Below are 12,181 nucleotides of genomic sequence, written 5' to 3'. Positions count from 1 at the left end.
TGTATTAGGCCATAATTTTTAAAATTTTATATAATAAATATAAATTTCCAAAGTACAACTTTTGGATTACAGTGGCTTTTCTCCCCATAACCCCCTCCAACCTGCAACCATCCCATTTCCCACTCCGTCTACCATTCCATTCTTCATCAAGATTCATTTTCAATTATCTTTTTATACAGAAGATCAACTTAATATATACTAAGTAAAGATTTCAACAGACTGCACCCACACAGACACACGATGTATAGAGTACTGTTTGAGTAGTAGTCTTACCGTTAATTCTCATAGTATAACACATTAAGGACAGAGGTCCTACATGGGAAGTAAGTGCACAGTGACTCCTGCTGTTGATTTAACAATTGACACTCTTATTTATGATGTCAATAATCACCCGAGGCTCTTGTCATGAACTGCCAAGGCTATGGAAGCCTCTTGAGTTCACAAACTCTGACCTTATTTTAACAAGGCCATAGTCAAAGTGGAAGTTCTCTTCTCCCTTCAGAGAAAGGTACCTCCTTCTTTGATATAGGCCATAATTTTAATAGTTTAAATTATATTTATTTTTTATTTATTTGAGTGTCAGAGACAGATCAAGAGTGACAGATACACAGACAGAGGCCTTCTGCTGGATCACTCCCCAAGTGTATTACTGGCCCGGGCAGGTGCTAGGAACCCAGACTAGGCTATCTCACGTGAGTGGAAGGGACCCAACTACTTGACCCATCACCTGCTGCCTTCCAAGGTGCACATTAGCAGGAAATTGAAATTAGGCCAGAGCCAGGACCCTAATCCAGGCACTCTAGAATGGGAGATATATGTTCCAACTGTAATCAACCACTAGGCCAAGTGCCCACCCCCAGCCCACAATTTTCATTCCATGCTTCTAGGAAGGAAACAAGGTTATCCAAGGATCCCCAGTCCAATTTCCCTATACTGCCTCTGTATTCCCTGAAATATAGCTGCTCTTCAAGGTTCTATGTTATCCTTGACGTTATTCTCTCCTTGAGAATAAGCTGAGCAATCAGTCTTTAGTTTTCCACTCAGATGTTACTTTCCAGATGTGTTAATGACTCTTAGTCTTATGTCATACACAGATCTCTGACTTAAAGTCCATATCTCATCTTCAGTTGTTTAGAGGGCATTATTGACTATTTCACAAAATTGCAAACTAAGTTTTCATGTTTCCTTCAAATCTGCTATTTCTCCTATATTTACAGTGTTTGATGATCCCTTAATGACCCAAAGCTATAAGAAACCTCACCTCTAATATTTGTAGGATCCCATCCATCATGTCAAATCTCCATGCACCTACTCCCAAACTTCTGACCCTTGTCTATCTCTCAGACCAAAGGCCATACACAATAGTCTGATTTGACCCTTAGGAAGGTTATTAAGAGGTCTACTTAGGTCCTGGCTGCAGCTTTAAAGTAGTTTGGGCCAGGAATTCATCGGCACCAGGTACTCAGATTATGGTTTAGAAGGGCAACTGTGAAGTTGGCACAGATGTCTTTTACTCTCTGCACACCAAAGCCTGTTGGGGGAGTGTTAGAACTCTTTAAAGCCAGAGGTTAAGTCAAGGAACTCTGCTGCCTGGGTCTAAGCATGACACCCCTCCCCCTTAAACCATCTTCAGCTCTACATTTTCAATTTCCCACCATAGCAAATTCATTACTATGCCATCTTAATCCACCTCAAAAACTAATCCTCAGGTCTACTGCTCATTCTCCATATTCTTCTGTGCAGCTTCATTTCAGGATCCTCCAGATCTCCCATCTGAAATATTCCCACGTCCTTCCCATTGGTCTCCTCATAGCCATCCTCATACTGTCAAGACAGTGACCTTCCTGAAGACACCACCTGAAACGCCATCATTCCATATGGGCACCAGTTCAAATCCCAGCTGCTCCACTTCTGATCCAGTTCCTTGATAATGCGCCTGGGAAAGCAGCAGAAAATAGCCCAATTGCTTGGACCCCTGCACCCACCTGGGAGACCTGTATGGACCTCCAAGCTCCTGGCTTTGACCTGGCCTAGACCCAGCTATCACAGCCAATTGGGAAGTGAACCAGTGGGTGGAAAATCTCTCTCTTTCTCTCTCTCTGTCTCTCTGTCTCTCTCTGTCTCTCTGTCTCTCTCTCTCTTGCTCTTGTTCTCTCACTCTCTTGCTCTCTTTAACTCTCCCTTTCAAATACATTTAAATTTTTTTTTCCAAAGAAAGAAAAGCCTGATTATATTTTTTTGCTTTGTACCCTTCATTGGGACACTGTTATCTGTAGGATAAAGTCTAAGCTCTGAACAAAGTTTCTTTGTGGTGTGGCTTCCATCAACTTAAATAATTTCTTCTCTCACCTATGTCCTAACCTCAACAATATGGAACAATCCAGTTTCACAGTTATAGTCTTTTAATTCTCATCTCTATGTGTTGTCCACCAACCTGATATGCCAGGCTGGAACTGCTGCAGCACTCCCTATATGCCTATCACTACATACCTAAAAACACCTGGTCTTTCTAGACACAAGGTGAATAGGTTCCATTCCCTGAGAAGCCCCCTTATTTTTCAGAAAGTATGTCTTCCTTAGTGCTGCTTCAGGAAGCAACATATGGTGAGGTGTGAAGCAATTGCTTATCATTGCTGAGCCATTTTGATAAGGTAACCAATTTTTCTAAGTCTCTTAAATTGGAAAAAATACACTACTTCTTTGGATTGCCGTGACTATTAATTGAGATTATGCAGGTAAAGTACCTAATATAGTGCATGTTGCATAAGTCCCTAAGAAAAGGTAATTGTATTATCTGTACCTGTTAATATTATATTAATTGACAGTACTTCAATTGGTGCATTTTACCTCAACATTTTATTTTGTGTACCCCATAGTACCTAGAACATGAGTTTCCTGAATATAAGTATTCAATAAGTATTTGTGATGAATTTCTCTTTTATAACTGAAAATATAATTCCAACAATCAGCATACGGTCCCACAGCCCCTTTCTTCTTGTTTTTACAATGCTCTTTGTTCAACATCTGCAGCTGCTGCCTTGAGGGCCTTTTTCTATTGTGGTCTTGCCTCTTCAGCATTAATGTATTTGGAGGAAGATGAAAGTGTAAATGTAATGTTTTTATTATATTTTTCATTGAAGCATTCTCTTCAGAATTTTATGTATAACTTTTGAAGAGTGTGATGATTTTCAGACATAAGCTGAAAGACATCTTTGTTTCTAAAAGATTTTATTTAGTGATACAGTCTCTTTAAAGAATTAGTTTTATACCATTTATATACCTGAATATGATATTTCAGCTCTGAAAGACAGCCATATCCAAACAACTATCCCCAAAATAAGTACCATGTACAGAGTATCAGTTTAGAGAATACATCCCAGAACTCAGTAATGCACATAGAATAAGAAAATAATTCGGTAACAGTCTGTGAGGTTTTGCCTTTTCTTATAAACTAATTTCAAAGAAGTAAGATAAAGATTTGCTGTTTAGGCTGGCGCCGCGGCTTACTAAGCTAATCCTCCGCCTGCGGCGCCGGCACAACGGGTTCTAGTCCCGGTCGGGGCACCGGATTCTGTCCTGGTTGCCCCTCTTCCAGGTCAGCTCTCTGCTGTGGCCAGGGAGTGTAGTGGAGGATGGCCCAAGTGCTTGGGCCCTGCACCCCATGGGAGACCAGGAGAAGCACCTGGCTCCTGCCATCGGATCAGCGCAGTGTGCCGGCCGCGCCGGCCATTGGAGGGTGAACCAACAGCAAAAGGAAGACTTTTCTCTCTGTCTCTCTCTCTCACTGTCCACTCTGCCTGTCAAAAAATAAAATTAAATTAAAAAAAATAATAATAAAAAAAGATTTGCTGTGAGGCCGGCGCCGTGGCTCAATAGGCTAATCCTCTGCCTTGCAGCGCTGGCACACTGGGTTCTAGTCCTGGTTGGGGCACCGGATTCTGTCCCAGTTGCCCCTCTTTCAGGCCAGCTCTCTGCTGTGGCCAGGGAGTGCAGTGGAGGATGGCCCAAGTACTTGAGCACCTGGCTCCTGCCATCGGATCAGCACAGTGCGCTGGCGGCGGTGGCCATTGGAGGGTGAACCAACAGCAAAGGAAGACCTTTCTCTCTGTCTCTCTCTCTGTCCACTCTGCCTGTCAAAAAAAAATTTGCTGTGGTCATTGAAGAGGCTGCATTAAAGATCACCTAATCCCATATTTTAACTGGCTCCAGGCTGAGTTACAATATTTCTATAGAAAAATGTGAAAGCGAAATATTTGCAGGCCACCAAGAATGTGAATTGGTGAAGGAAAAGGGAGCTAGGAAGAGGAAGGAGTAGAAAGGCTCAAATTGGAGAAGTCGGTGTTCATTTGTGTAGTCTGGGGGCTGAGAGTAAGTTGAGCTGGTAAATAGAGTAGTAGAAAGAAAGTAGAAAATAACACAATGTTAGCTGCAAATTAAGCAACAGAATCACTAAATGCTTTAGCAAAGCATGCTGAACAGTGTGCCTTAAAAGAGTCACCTCACCATCTAATGGATTCAAGGTAGGGAAGGCTTAAAACTGTTAGAAGATTAGGCTGATTATGAAACATACTTCAAAGGATTACATAGGAGTAGGAGGGAAATAGTAAGGAGGAATTTAAATCTTGTAGTCTAGCAAAGATATGTTTCTACAAATAAAGTGAAGAATGAAGATAAGAATAAAGATATTTCTTTGTTCTATTTTTTCATTATAGTTTGTTGCAAAGGGGAAAATACAAATTTACACATTTGGTCTGAGACAGATTAGCTTTAGAATGATGATAGAATAATGGGCAAGGGGGCAAGGATTTATTCTTGTGGTTATGGTGCCTGCATCCACATCATGGTACCTGCATTTGATACCTGACACCAGCTCCTGACTCTAGCTTCCTGCTAATGAAGATTCTGGGAAGCAGCATTAAATGCTCAAGTTTTTGAGTTCTTGCCACCCATGAGGGATATTTGGCTGAGTTCCCAGCTCTTGTCTTTTGCAAGGCCCAGTCCTGGCCATCATAGGCATTTGGGGAGTGAACTGGTGGTTGGAAGAACTCTCCCTCTTTCTCCATTTAAGATTAATTAATTGAAAATAAAAAGAATAACTGTTAGAAAAGCACAAAAGACAATGAGAAAGAGTTAATGATAGAAGTAAGATGTCATATCCAGAGAGATTCAGATTGGAGAATTGTGAGTGGATGCATCAGAAACTATATCTAACTTGATAAAAACAAATGAATGAGAAATAGAGAGCTCCTGACCATTTTGAAACATTGGTTTCTATAAACTGACCCTATGGCTGGTTCCTGTCCTCAAATTCCTATCAGTAGATAATCATATGTGAGGGAACACAATCGTATTACAAAAAGAGTGTGGGAAAAATGAAATTAAGAGTTTATTTTGGTGCAAAATCTTGAAATTTTTTGTGCATAAATAATATACATTTTCAAAAACTTTTGAATAGTACTCATCTGCATGGATTTCAGTATTTTTTCTACACTTGAGCTTAGCCAAAAGGCTGAGAAGCGATGATTTCAGTATTTTTTCAATAAAAATATTATCTTTTAATTTAATTTTCCATGAATTTCTTGAAATATCATCATATAATCTAAACATGAAAAATATTTAAAGCAGATGCTTCAACTGAATAAACATGTGTGTCCTAATATTTATTTCTGTAAAAATATAATGGAGGGGCTGGCATTGTGGGTTAAAAGGTAAAACCACCACCTGTGATGCCAGCATATGGGCATCAGTTCAAGTCCTGGCAACTCCACTTCCTATCCAGCTCCCTGCTAATGACCTGAGAAAGCAGCATATGATGGTCCAAATGCTTTTACCCCTCCCTCCTGAGTGTGGGACCCAGATGAAGCTCCTGGCTTCAGTCCAGCCGTGGCTGTTGCATCTATCTAATGAGTGAACCAGGAGATGGAAGATTCTCTCTCTCTCTCTCTCTCTCTCTCTTGCTCTCTCTCAGAAAAAAAAGAACTAAATAAAGCTTAAAAATATATTATGGAAGAGGTAGAACCTCATTACCTACCTAAATATAACTGAAAAAATCAGGTAAATCTTATCACATGATGTAGTCAAAATCAAGTTAATTACTATCATATCTCTAGGAATGGGCTTGAATTAGTAACATACAAACAAATCCCTCCAAAAATCACATTTATATGTCCTTACAGTTTAGCCAAAAGCATTCTAAAATCAAAGGTTTATTTCAAAATTATTTTTAATATCTCTAAAGGAGAAAATCAGAAAATCCTATCAAAGTGACTTTGATGTCCTCAATGAAATGCAAAGTAGATGTATTTGGATAAACTACCATAACTTTTCAATACTATGGCATTTGTTCTTTAAAAAACAGAGTTGAAATTTACCTTTTGAATTTGTTCTAGTAACTTTGAACTTCATTGTTTAGGGTGGAAAATTTCTATGGCATAAAAGACAGTTTGTCTTTTCAACCTTTTAACTAAATCTCCTTTTAAAATTATTTTTAACTAACATAATAGTGGTAAATATTCAAGTTTTGGCACATGTATACAAGGTATAATGATTAAATCAAAAGTTATGAGCATATTTGTCATCTCAAACACTGTTAGTATCTTTCTGCCAGGAACATTCAGGATCTTCTCTCCTAGCTATTTTGAAATATACCATAAATTGTGGTTAACTATAGTTACTGTAATGCGCTTGAAAACAGTAAAGTTTAATCCTAATTCACAGTACCTGGAACCTCCCTACTACCTTTCCCAGCTTCCTGTGACCACTGTTCTACTCTCTGCTTGAGATCAATCTTCTTGGCTTCCACCAATGAGTGAGAACATGTGTTTGTCTTTTAGTTCTGGGCTTATTTCACTTAATTGTGTCCTCGAGGCTCATTCTTGTTGCTGCAAATAACAGTATTTCATCTCTTTTTATCGCTAAATAATATTCCATTATACATGTATATCACATTGAGAAAGGTTTAGTTTTTAAAAGGCCATTAGTAATCAAACTGAGCCAACATTTCAAATAGGAATAAATGCTAACTATTTGGTTTATTAACTGTATGTCCTCCAACTTCCGTTCCTGCAATTATTCTACAATATTCCATTTGCCTCTGAATATCTGGTTCATTTATTTCTCCTGATTGCATCCATTGAGCCTTAGTAAGAACTCCAACTAGTTCATGAAGATTTTTCTAAATATCATACATTTGAACTGCATTACCTCTCTTTTGAATCTGTAGAACTTTCTTAGAGTTTAATTTTATTCTATAGTCATAGCAGATCTGTATAATATAATCATATATACATGTGTATATTTGGATATATACATACACACACAATGCACGGAGTATATGTGCACATAAATATACATATATTAAGCTCTCATATAGATCTACATATGCAGATGGTTCCATTTATTGATGAGTTTTATGTGCAGAAATTAACACATATGTGATGTTTTTCCGTTCTCACAACAATTCTGTAGTTTGGCCACTAAAATTATTTTCATTCATTCTAGAGATTAGTAAGATTTAAAGAAGCTAAGTGACTCTTGTGCGATTCTAAATCCTGAACTTGTAGTCATTAGGGACATTTGAGGACATTACAACCTGTATTTATATATTTTTCACAAAAGCAATTATGTAAGGGCTCAATTAATATAACTTGGAAAATGCATTAATAACTTTGTGCAGTAAACTTAATGCTATATCTGGACTTTATTTGGATGTTGAATGTTCCTCAAAAGCCTTTGTATAAAAGGGTTGTTCCCTAAAGTCTTATGTTAATGCTTACTGTATTAGGGGGGCAAAGTTAATTCTAATCATTGTATCTGGAGCAGGGCCTTTGGGTGTAATTAGATTAGATGGGGTTTTAGGGGAGGAACCCCCAGATCAACTCATGTGACTTTGTAAGGAGAGCTCACATGGGCATGGAGGAGCCTCTTCTTCCCTCTCTGCTTCCAGTTTCACAATGTGATCCTTCCCCTGCACCTGCTCTTCTATTGTCCAGCCTTACCAGATAACCAGTCCAATGGGCCTATCATACTGAATTGTGAACCTCCAACACTGAGCTGAAATAAGCCTCCTTCCTTCATACACAGCTTGTCTTGGGTAATTTAGAAACTTAACTAGTACATTTAGTGACTTGACTTTCACTCTACAGATTTTTTTTAAACATCTCAGAACAGATCCCTATGTTTGCTTAGATATGTGCAAATTAAATTATCTAGATGACCGCATGTTAATTTTAGTATTGCTTTCTGAGTTCCAGCTTGTCAGCCTCTACGTCAAAGGGCCTCAAAATAGCATTTTCAAAGATTAAATCACTGCAACAGGCAGCCAGGGTCTATCTCTTGAAGGTAGGAAATCAGATTATCAATTGTTTGGCAAGGTGAATAGAATTTCTCAATTCTATTTACATTTTTCAACATGTAGAACATAATTTTTGCAAATGTTGGTGTAATTCAGAGTGGGGTGAAACAAGTGGATATTTAAAAAGCCTAGTAGGGAACATTTTAATAGAGAACAAAAGGCTTATTCTCACTTTAGTCCTGAGGAGGAAAATCACAATGATGGGAGAGAAAAACAAGCTTTTTAGCTTCACTTAAAACCAGAAAGAACTAATCAACATAATCATCTTAAATCCTTAATATTGTGCCAGCAGGACTTATAACAGAAGAGTGTTTTCCTTTTAGAGTACTAAGAAGTTTAACTTCCTCATTTTCATATAATTCTGTTATTTTCTCTTTCCCTGACATCTTTATTTCTAAACCAACGCTTTCCTATACCTCCTGTGGCCTCTTTAATTGGCCCTGCATACCCTACTTGTCTTCCTTCTCATGTAATTTGTGAAATTACTAATTAGGTTTTCTCATTTCACCCCCATTGGTTCTATATGAAATCCTTTATAAGCTTAACAGATGAAGCATTTATCATCCATGTGATGCAACTATTCTTGAATAATATATGAATAACAAGAGCCTGTCCATGTATTGATACTTTGTGACCTCTCTTTAACAGCAGAGTCAAAGCCTTTACATGTTTCATGGTGTCCTTCCTCAGTTATCCTCAGGGCTTTTAAAGTAATGCACATCTTATATGCCTGCACCTCCAGATCCCCTTTCAGAATTTAAATTCATTTCCTTAGATGCACAGAGTGGCTGAGAGGAGAGGCTGAATGTCTCCTCAAACACTGCCCTTGGCTAAAGGGAGCTGATTTTCCCAAGTCATACCCCTTGCTGGCAGTCTCCATGCTATGAAGAGTCAATATGGGATACAAAGGCCTGGACTTCCCACCTTAATCCAGAACATCTTTCAAGAACCTTGCATATTTCAATGCTCACCTGGGATGGCCAGTGACTGTTAGAAATATATTATAGTCTCTCCTTCTGCCCATTCCTGCCTCTCTCACTCTCTTACAGATGCTGTCCCTGAAACTATTCACCAAGGAATATCTTACACATAAATCTTCATCTCAAAGATTATTCTGCATTTCCCAAAAAAATCAAAACACTGAACATTGAGAAACTCTTTCTTAGTGCTTCTCACACTTTTTCTAAGGATTTCTTCTTATGGTCTTACTTTGGATATTTCCAACGAACATTATCTGTTACATAAAATTTTGAAGACTAGTTGCTATTATTTCATTCTCTTTTAATCAGAGTGAAGTAAATAGAAAACCTCTTCTTAATCTATTCAGAAACCAACATAAATTCTCTTTCATAACCAAGTCCCCAAATTACAAACTCATTCCAAATACCTAGGTAAATTTAGAACTTCACAAGTTTTCTGAAGAATTTTAAATTTTGGAAGAACCCACCTGAAACTCCAGTTTAAGTCATTCTCAGGAGGTCAATCTCTAACTAGACTATATTCTTTATGCCATGCATATGGTATCACAAAGTAAGTCAGAGTGTTATCCTGTGACACTATTATATGTATGAAAGCAGGCAAGCTTACATCTATGTCTATTAAAGTAGAGCTTCCTCTGATGATTTTGAGCCTTCAAATTCTGAGATATCCTGGAAAGACTGATCTTAAGACTACAAATACCAACTATTGGGATTGCATCAAATTGAGAAGTTTCTGTACTGCAAAAGAAACAGTCAGGAGAGTGAAGAGACAACCGACAGAATGGGAAAAAATATTTGCAAACTATGCAACAGATAAAGGGTTAATAACCAGAATCTACAAAGAGATCAAGAAACTCCACAAAAACAAAACCAACAACCCACTTAAGAGATGGGCCAAGGACCTCAATAGACATTTTTCAAAAGAGGAAATCCAAATGGCCAACAGGCACATGAAAAAATGTTCAAGGTCATTAGCAATCAGGGAAATGCAAATCAAAACCACAATGAGGTTTCACCTCACCCCGGTTAGAATAGCTCACATGCAGAAATCTACCAACAACAGATGCTGGCGAGGATGTGGGGAAAAAGGGACACTAACCCACTGTTGGTGGGAATGCAAACTGGTCAAGCCACTATGGAAGTCAGTCTGGAGATTCCTCAGAAACCTGAAGATAACCCTACCGTTCGACCCAGCCATCCCACTCCTTGGAATTTACCCAAAGGAATTTAAATTGGCAAACAAAAAAGCGGTCTGCAGCCTAATGTTTATTGCAGCTCAATTCACAATAGCTAAGACCTGGAACCAACCTAAATGCCCATCAACGATAGACTGGATAAAGAAATTATGGGATATGTACTCTTTAGAATACTATACCGCAGTAAGAAACAACGAAATCCAGTCATTTGCAACAAAATGGAGGAATCTGGAACACATCATGCTGAGTGAAATAAGCCAGTCCCAAAGGGACAAATACCATATGTTCTCCCTGATCGGTGACGACTGACTGAACACCAAGAGGGAAACCTGTTGGAGTGAGGTGGACACTATGGGAAACGGTGGCTTGATCAGCATAGCCCTGACTGTTAATGAACAACTTAATACATTATCCCTCTTAGTAGTTTTTTTACCTGTTCTACTTAATATGACTGGTTTAGATCTGTAATTGATGCACAGTTATTCTTAAGTGTTGAAAATTAACTGAAATGTGATCCCTGTTGAACATGGTGGTGGGAATGGGAGAGGGAAGAGATGTATAATTTGGGACATGCTCAGGCTGACTTGCCCCAAGTGGTGGAGTTGGAAGCATACCAGGGGATTCCAATTCAATCCCATCGAGGTGGCATGTACCAATGCCATCTCACTGTTCCAGGTGATCAGTTTCAGTTCACAGTTGGTCATGGTGGAGGGACTGGGAGTCAAAGGGAGCACATAGACAAGTCTAGTACCTGCTAACGCTAACCGATGGAGTAAATAAAGGGGAGAGTGATCCAACATGGGAAGTGAGATACTCAGCAGACTCATAGAATGGCAGATGTCCTAAATAGCACTCTGGCCTCAGAATCAGCCCTAAAGGCATTCGGAGCTGGCTGAAAAGCTCATGAGAGTATTTCAGGCATGGAAAGCCAAGACACTCTGGCAAAAGATCTCTGTGAGTGAGATCCCAGTGGAAAGAACAGGTCTTCAAAGAAGGAGGTACCTTTCTCTGAAGGGAGGAGAGAACCTCCACTTTGACTATGACCTTGTCTAAACAAGATAAGAGTCGGAGAACTCAGAGGGCTTCCATAGCCTTGGAAACTCATGACTGGAGCATAGGGAGATTACTGATGCCATAGACAGGAGTGTCAATTGGTAAAGTCAACAACAGGAGTCACTGTGCACTTACTCCTCATGTAGGATCTCTATCCTTAATGTGCTGTGCATTGAGATTTAATGCTATAACGAGTACTCAAACAATTTATTTCACTTTGTGTTTCTATGGGGGTGCAAACTGTTGAAATCCTTACTTAATGCATACTAAACTGATCCTCTGTAAAAAAAAAAAAAAAAGAAAAAAAGAAAAAAGAAAAAAAGAAGAAATTATCAATTCCCAACTTGACTCTCACTGGGATTAAACATGACAATAGGTCTGCTCTGATTTCATCATCATTTAAAAAAAATCATCTATTATATTTCACTTTATGTTTCTGTGTGGGAGCAAACTGTTGAAATCCATACTTGATGTATACTAAGCTGATCTTCTGTATATTAAGATAATCAAAAATGAATCTTGATGTGAATGGAAGGGGAGAGGGAGTGGGAAAGGGGAGGGTTGTGGGTGGGCGGGACGGTATGGGGGGGAAGCCATTG

Source organism: Oryctolagus cuniculus, chromosome 3 (assembly GCF_964237555.1).
Source record: "Oryctolagus cuniculus chromosome 3, mOryCun1.1, whole genome shotgun sequence".
In the NCBI taxonomy this organism is placed as follows: Eukaryota; Metazoa; Chordata; class Mammalia; order Lagomorpha; family Leporidae; genus Oryctolagus; species Oryctolagus cuniculus.
This window is presented reverse-complemented; position numbering follows the sequence as displayed.